The following is a 6000-nucleotide window of genomic DNA, read 5'->3' as shown; positions in this document are numbered from 1 at the left end:
TGAACTCAACCACCCAGCTTTAAAAAAATTCTAAACTCTGGTCTCACCTACAAGATCCAGGTCATTTTAAAGCACATCTGAGACACTTAATCCGTTTTATCTGTCAGTATTTTAGTATGTTACCATAAATGGTGTTTTCCAAATAGCCACCATACAATGAACACACCTAAAAGTTGCCAAGAACTACTTAATATTATCAAATGTATAGTCATTGTTCAGAATTTTCTGACTGTTCTATAGTTGATTTGTTCACGTGAGGTATCAATTAAGGTCTATATAGTCAAGTTTCTTAAGAATTTTTTGGCCTTTTAGTTATTAAATAATCCTGTAAATGTGTCTTGGGGACTTTCTCATAGCCTGTGATTTACTAATTACATTCCTCTTGGGTTATTTAAAGGATATAACTGCCCCCCCAGTATTTCTTGCAAATTGGTAGGTACAGGCAAATGCTTGATTTGGGTGTGAATATTTTTGGCAAATATACTTCATATGTAATATTCTTATAAGCATATAATGCCTATTTATTCCACTTCAAATATTTTTAACAGTCATTAATGATCATGGCTTAGATCAATTATTTCCCGTGGGGTTATAAAATGGAGATAGGTTAATTACATCATTCCTTTTCCATTAGCAAGAATACCTCTACAAAGAGGAAACTTGCATCATATTTCATCAATATGTGGTTACCCCAAAGAATGGATAAATGCTTTATAACCTGCTTTTATTGACTAATTTTAAAAACAGCATCTGCCAGTGGTGGCCAATTCTCCAGTGGCTACTATGAGTTCATGCATTTAAACATACTTTCTGTGTTAAAGTCCATTGTAGCTTTGAATCTGCCTCTATTATTCCTACTCATGTGTAGGCAACTCCTTGTGTTGCTCCCTCGCTTTGGCCATTTGACAAGCCTCCAGTAGTCTGTTAGCTTCTTAACTTCCATTGGGCAAGATTTCCCTGGAAACCTTTGTCCTTTTTCCTGCCTGGATATTAAATCACTCTTGCCTTAAGAAGACCAAATGCTTTTAGTGGAGAAATAGTATTTAGAAATCATTAGAGATCACAATCTAGATACAAAGGGTCATTATTACTATTGTCATTGCTTCAAGGCTTTTTTATTGAACAGAGCTTAGAAATGTTAGTTTATTTTGTAGAGACTAAAATCATGAATTTACACTAATAATTCAATTTAGTCCTACAGAGTGTATTTGACATTACCAAGCTCATGTCTCCATTTCCACTGGATAAAGTCCTGGATTTCAGGAACTAATTACTCAATTTCTTCATCTCACAATACATACTGCATAATAGTATACAAATAAAAAATACACTGCCACCAAAAATGCAATTTGTGAAAACAGTTTAAGAATTTTTAAAACCCTTTTTTGGCTTTGTACTTATCTCACCTTGTATACATGAAGTTACTGTGTTTTAAAGTAACTGGGAATAGTTTTTCTCTTTGTGATTATGTTATCAAATTAATAGTTTTATTCATTTTGTTGCACATCTAAGCTTTTCGATATCACTTTCAAATTTGTGTTTTGTAATTACATGAAATACTTAGAGTTTTACATAAAAGTTTATAAAACAATGTATATTTAGGGAAGTCTAGCTTTTGTCACTATTGTATCTTCTTCCTTCTATTTTTAATTAAATATGGTTTAACCTTCAATTACAGTTAAATTCATATACAATTCTATCTTTCTTAGATGCCCAGTTTTCTCCCTTTTTTTTCTTTTTCATATAAAAGTAAATCTTGGATGGGGCGCCTGGGTGGCTCAGTTGGTTAAGCAGCTGCCTTCGGCTCAGGTCATGATCCCAGGGTCCTGGGATCGAGCCCCGCTTTGGGCTCCCTGCTCCTCGGGGAGCCTGCTTCTCCCTCTCCCTCTGCCTTCCACTTCTCCTGCTTGTGCTCTCTCTCTCTCTCTCTCTCTGTCAAATAATTAAATAAAATCTTTAAAAGAAAAAAGTAAGTCTTGGAGGTTTAATCATAAAGGAGATATTATTTTATTTTTATTTTTTTACAGTTACATAGTATTCCACTCAAGGACAAACTATAGTTCCTTTAAATAATCCCCTATTCTTGGGCATTTATTATGTAAAGACCCTTGTACGTATACGTCTGTAATGTGTACCTTTGGGGTTGATTCCTGGAAGTAGAATTGCTAAGTAAAAATGGTAAATGGTTACATAATTTTGCTAGATGTTGCCTTAATCAAATTACTTAAATAGCTTCTACTACTTTGCATCCCTAGTAGAAATATCTGAAAATAACTACATTACCCGACCTTGCCAACAAAGTATAATGTGAAAAGTTTTCATATTTTCTAAAAGTGTGGTTGAAAAATAGAAACTGAGTTTTAATTTGCATTCAGTTAGGATGAACAAGTTTGAACATACATGTTTAGGAGGTATTTATATTTCTTTATGTGTTAACCATCCATTCTTAGGCCTTGCCAATTTTTCTTCTGCAGTTTTAAAAGCTCCTATGTTCTGGTGATGTTAGTGTTTTGTCTGTAAGTTGAATATGTATTATTATGTCAGTATGGTATTTAATTTCATGTATCACTATTGTGGTTATTGGTTTGCCAGGAAACACATTTTTATTTATTTTGACATAGTCTCTGCCAAATTTAACGGTCTTTTTCCTTTGCACCTAAATTCAAATCTTAATTAGGGATGTTTGTCCAACAGTAGTTACAGGGGAATTTACCTGTGTTTTTGTCTGATGTTTATATGCTTTCACTTTTTACTCTTCAAATTCCAAAATTCCTTGGAACTTACTCTAGAGAAGAGTGTAAGGAGTGGATCTCCTTTACTTCTCATGACTATGATGATAATTACACTTTTGTTGTATACTAAATTTACAGTCAAATTTGGATAATAAAAGCTTTATTGAGATACACTTGACAAAATTAAGATGCTTAAAGTGTACAATGTGATTTTGATATACATTGTGTGTGAAAAGTTTGCCCCCATCAAGTCAATTAACACCGCCATCACCTCACATACTTACCTTGTGTGTATGTGCTATTTATGTGTGAATATCATGCAGTTTTAATTATGGTGAATTTATGTTTATTAATACCAGGTGGAACTATTTCTATTTTATTGGGGGGAGAGTAGGTTTTCCTGGCTATTCTTCCTGATTGTCTTCTAGATGAACTTTGTACTAGATTACCTAGCTCCTAGATACCTATTTTTATTGGGATTGTAAGTTAACTCAGGGAGAACAGATGACTTTACAATGTTGAGTCCCCTATTCAAGACCATGGTATATTTCAAATTTATTTTCTCAATATAGTTTTATTTTAGAAAGACACATACCCGATTTTAAGTATTTTAACCCCTGTTGAGTATATCCCACTGCAAATCATATCTACTCTTAACACACAAAGAAATCCTTTAATGTAAAGGTCTGTGGTTCAAGGTGCTAAACTGTAAGAGTTTGATGTAGCTTTCTTAAACTTGTATCATTGAAGAAATACATTTGTCTTTGCAGTTTTCTCCCACAGGTTTTTTCATCTGTTGGTGGAATTTTGCATGGCACAGAGAATCAAGAGACCTGGATTTCAGAACTTGGTTGTTAATTAAAGTGAGAGAGGAGAATTTAGTGAAGGAAGCCACTTACCCTCTTTGGCCTCCATTCTCTAATTTGTAAAACGTTTTGTCTTAGGAGGTGGTGGGGTTACATGTATCATTTAGGAATAGGCTCAGCGCAGCACAAAATTCAAGTTAATCAAATGAGGTATTTTCCTTTTGTCTAACATGTAACAAAAAGTTTAGGTTTAGCAAATGCAGGGTTGGCTTGGTAGCCCAAGGAAGATATCGGGGCTCAGGATCCACCTAACTTTTGCTCCACCAACCTTACAGTTGTCCTTATGCTTTTGTTCTCTTGTTTACAACCTGTGGGTGCAAGATGGCTTCTCTGACCCTGGCATTGTGTCTGAATTGAAGGAAAGAATAAGGGGAAAAGTATAGGATAAAAATCATAGTCTAATAGCATCAGCTTTTCATTAAAATTGCCCCATAAGCTCTGCCCAACCATTTCTGCTTCTATCCCATTGACCACAGCTATGTTATGCGGCCACTGCTTGTCACAAGGGAAGTTGGAGAATGAAGTGGGATGTTTGTTTGATTTTGCAGCTGAGAGCAAAGCCATACCATGCAAAATCTGGGTTTCCTTAATAGAGAAGGGGAAAGGTGGATCTCACAGTTGGCTGCAGTGCTATAAAATATCTAAAGGGCCTTCAAGAGCTATCAAAATAAAAGTAAAATATTTACCTTTTTTTCTCTCCCCACAATATTTCTTGACTCATTTACAAAAGATCTTTCCTAAAAAGAGCCTAATTTTTCTTTTCCTCCATTGAACTGCTAAACTGTTAAAATTACTTTCAGGTGATAAGCATTTTTAAACGTCAGAAGTGTGAGGAGAGAGTAGAAACTGTTGGGAAAGGAGGAATACTGTGCACACAAAGGAGGAAGACCTGGAGAATGCAAGAAGTGTTCAAATACCAGATAGAACAGCCTACATAGCTGTCGTTTGGTCACAAGTATTCCTGAATTTGCTACTTTAAAAAAACGGGATTATGTAAATAGTTGTTGAAAGGTATGTGAAAAACTACTGTTAAATCACTCTGATGAAGTAGAAGCTGCCACCCACTTTTTGATACCCATTTTAGTGAAGTCCAGGCTGCATACAATAATTGGTGCTATTTTAAGTGTGCAGTGCTGTGAGTTTTGACAAATGGACACACTTGGGTAACAACCACCCCACTCAGGATACAGATCAATTCCATCACCTCAAAAGTTTCCTTGTTTCCCTTTGTAGTCTGTCTCTCCCAACCCAGGAAATAATTGACCTGCTTTCTGTTACTATAGATGGGTTTACATTTTCTAGAATTTCATACAAAAGGGATAGTGCAGTATATATTCTTTTGTATTTGACTTCTTTAACTCAATAATTTTGAGATGTATCCATGTTGTTATCGGCTGTTGAATCATTTTATATGGCTTAGTATTCAGCTATACAAAAATAGCATCATTGGTTTTATCCACTGATGTATTGACAGACGTTTGTATTATCAATAGTTTTGAGTGATTATTAAGTTGCTATGAACATTCACATTCAGATCTTTGGACATAGGTTTTCTTTCTTGGGTACCTATCTATGTGTGTGATTAGTAAGTCACATGTACGTTTCAGTTGATGCTGCTGCCCTATTCTCTTAAATTGGCAGGAGAAATTTACCTTCCCACCAGCTATGGATGACGGTTCTACTTGTACTATATTCCCACCAGTGCATAGTATTGTCAGTCTTTGATATTTTAGCTAATGTTCAGTGAAATGTTCTCAATTCTGAAAGCATCAAACTCATGGCTTGACTCTGCAGCTCTATCTTTCAGGAGTAGATTGCTCTGGTTTCCTGCCTGGTTACACACCTTGATTCAGGATCTCTTCCCCATGCATGAGTAATTTAGCTGCTAGGGATTTGGGCAGATATTGTACTTAAATTATCTCCTTCCTTTGTATTCTTGCAGCCAGGATTTCTTTAAGTTTCCAGCTGCTCCGCCAGCACTGGAGTCTGTTCTTTGGCAACTTGAGCTGGTAAGGCTAAAGTTTTCCTCACCTACTTTCCTACCCCTATAGCTATGGTGGCTGGGGACTCCCTTTTGTTCTTGTCTTTGCATAATGGCTTGAGCCTTTACACATGGACCTACTCTTCCCTGAACCTTTGTTTATTTTTCTTCATTCCAGTTGCAGTTTGTAAGTTCTTCTCTAGCTTTTGTCAAAATTTTTAAAAGTACATTCTAGTGACTTCACATGTACGTTGAATGCACATTCCCATAAGAGTCTCCATAATTAGGTTCAAAATCAGTGTACAGGAGCCTGTTAACTGATGACAAATGTAACTGAAATAAAGTATTTCTTTAAAAATATAATCCAAGTTCTGGGGCTGTGAAGGTTAGAATGGAATGACAAAGACAAGATTTGATTTCC

Source organism: Callorhinus ursinus, unplaced genomic scaffold, assembly GCF_003265705.2.
Source record: "Callorhinus ursinus isolate GAN/ISIS: 27379988/994484 unplaced genomic scaffold, GSC_fseal_2.0 scaffold12, whole genome shotgun sequence".
NCBI lineage: Eukaryota > Metazoa > Chordata > Mammalia > Carnivora > Otariidae > Callorhinus > Callorhinus ursinus.
Note: the sequence above shows the minus strand (reverse complement) of the source record.